This window comes from Verticillium dahliae, genomic scaffold (genome assembly GCF_000150675.1).
Source record: "Verticillium dahliae VdLs.17 supercont1.43 genomic scaffold, whole genome shotgun sequence".
NCBI classification, from domain to species: Eukaryota; Fungi; Ascomycota; class Sordariomycetes; order Glomerellales; family Plectosphaerellaceae; genus Verticillium; species Verticillium dahliae.
The window spans coordinates 10,794-13,293 of NW_009276955.1; the positions used below are offsets into that span (position 1 = coordinate 10,794).

Consider the following 2,500-nt stretch of genomic DNA (forward strand, 5'->3'; position numbering starts at 1 on the left):
GCCGGCGGAGTGCCCAGGTCATGGACCTGGTTGACCACCGAACCCACGTCTGGTAGCGAGCGCTTCCCTTTAACAATTTCACGTGCTGTTGACTCTCTTTTCAAGTACTTTTCATCTTTCGATCACTCTACTGTGCGCTATCGGTCTCTAGCCGGTATTAGCCTTGGAAGGAGTATACCCCCTTAGAGCAGCATTCCAAACTACTCGACTCGTCGAGGAGCTTCACATGAGCATGGTTTCTACCAGACGGGCTCTCACCCTCTATGGCGTCCCGTTCCAGGGAACTCGGAAGGAACATAACTCGAAGCATCCTCTGCAAATTACAACTCGGACCCGAAGGAGCCAGATTTCAATTTGAGCTGTTGCCGCTTCACTCGCCGTACTAAGGCAATCCCTGTTGGTTTCTTTTCCTCCGCTTATGATATGCTTAAGTTCAGCGGGTATTCCTACCTGATCCGAGTCAACCGTTGCCGCACGAGGCGGCTTGTAGGGGGTTTAGAGGCAAGCGCCTGCGGGACTCCGATGCGAGCTGTAACTACTACGCAAGGAAGGGCACGCGGGTCCGCCACTGCTTTAAGGGCCTACAGACGTAGATCCCCACACCGGGCCACTGGGGCTCGAGGGTGAAACGACGCTCGGACAGGCATGCCTCCAGGATACTGGAAGGCGCCATGTGCGTTCAAGATTCGATGATCACTGAATTCTGCAATTCACACTACATATCGCGTTTCGCTGCGTTCTTCATCGATGCTAGAGCCAAGAGATCCGTTGTTAAAGTTTTAATAGTTCGCTAAGACACTCAGAAGTATCGTTGGTATAACAGAGAGACTGATGGACCGGCGGCTCGCAGAACGAGCCGCCGAAGCACAATATGGTTCACAAAGGGTTATGAGTAGATACTCGGTAATGATCCCTCCGCTGGTTCACAACGGAGACCTTGTTACGACTTTACTTCCTCTAAATGACCGAGTTCGGATACTTTCCGGTCCAGAACGGGGGTCGCCCCCACTCCGGACCAGTCCGAAGCCTCACTGAGCCATTCAATCGGTAGTAGCGACGGGCGGTGTGTACAAAGGCAGGACGTAATCAACGCAAGCTGATGACTTGCGCTTACTAGGATTCCTCGTTGAAGAGCAATAATTGCAATGCTCTATCCCAGCACGACGGGGTTTCACAAGATTACCCGGACCTTCGGCAAGGCAGTACTCGCTGGCCCCGTCAGTGTAACGCGCGTGCGGCCAGAACATCTAAGGGCATCACAGACCTGTTATTGCCTCAAACTTCCATCGGCTTGAGCCGATAGTCCCTCTAAGAAGTCGGCGTACTACCGGGGTATACGGACTATTTAGCAGGTTAAGGTCTCGTTCGTTATCGCAATTAAGCAGACAAATCACTCCACCAACTAAGAACGCCATGCACCACCACCCACAAATCAGAAAGAGCTCTCAATCTGTCAATCCTCGTGTGTCTGGACCTGGTGAGTTTCCCGTGTTGAGTCAAATTAAGCCGCAGCTCCACCCCTGGTGTGCCCTTCCGTCAATTTCTTTAAGTTCAGCCTTGCGACCATACTCCCCCTGGAGCCAAGCACTTTGATTTCTCGTAAGGTGCCGAACGGTCAAGAAATACACCGTCCGATCCCTAGTCGGCATAGTTATGGTTAAGACTACGACGGTATCTGATCGTCTTCGATCCCTAACTTTCGTTCCTGATAAATGAAAACATCCTTGGCAAATGCTTCGCAGTAGTTAGTCTTCAATCGATCCAAGAATTCACCTCTGACGATTGAATACTGATGCCCCGACTGTCCCTATTATCATTACGGCGGTCCTAGAAACCACGAAATAAGACACACGTCCTATTCCATTATTCATGCTAATGTATTCGAGCATAGGCCTGCCTGGAGCACTCTAATTTTTTCAAGTAAACGTCCTGTTCCCCGACACCCCAGTGAAGGAGATGCGGTTCCGCAGAAGGTGAAGCCCGGCCGACCAGTGCACGCGGTGAGGCGGACCGGCCGACCGGAGGCGAGCTTCTACTACGAGCTTTTAACCACAACAACTTTAATATACGCTATTGGAGCTGGAATTACCGCGGCTGCTGGCACCAGACTTGCCCTCAATTGTTCCTCGTTAAGGGATTGAATTGTACTCATTCCAATTACAGGACCCAAAGAGCCCTGTATCGGTATTTATCGTCACTACCTCCCCGAGTCGGGATTGGGTAATTTGCGCGCCTGCTGCCTTCCTTGGATGTAGTAGCCGTTCTCAGGCTCCTTCTCCGGGTCGAGCCCTAACCCTCCGTCACCCGTTGCACCATGCTAGGACAATACCGTAGCATCGAAAGTTGATAGGGAAGAAATTTGAATGAACCATCGCCGGCGCGGGCCGTGCGATTCGAGAAGTTATCATGAATCACCAAGAGAGCCCCGAAGGCATTGGTTTTGTATCTAATAAATACATCCCTTCCGAAGTCGGGATTTTCAGCATGTATTAGCTCTAGA

At 51.3% G+C, this 2,500-nt stretch overlaps 2 non-coding genes across 2 annotated transcripts in view; both read right to left on the reverse strand.

The window, feature by feature from the left end:
• VDAG_20041 overlaps positions 1-779 on the reverse strand; it is a 3,446-nt gene extending 2,667 nt beyond the window's left edge. The window contains exon 1 of the ribosomal RNA XR_692088.1: positions 1-779. This exon is cut by the window's left edge and continues 2,667 nt beyond it. This is a non-coding gene — a ribosomal RNA (28S ribosomal RNA).
• Positions 780-904: 125 nt separating this feature from the next.
• Positions 905-2,500, reverse strand: part of VDAG_20042 — a 1,749-nt gene continuing 153 nt past the window's right edge. Inside the window, exon 1 of the ribosomal RNA XR_692089.1 lies at positions 905-2,500. This exon is cut by the window's right edge and continues 153 nt beyond it. This is a non-coding gene — a ribosomal RNA (18S ribosomal RNA).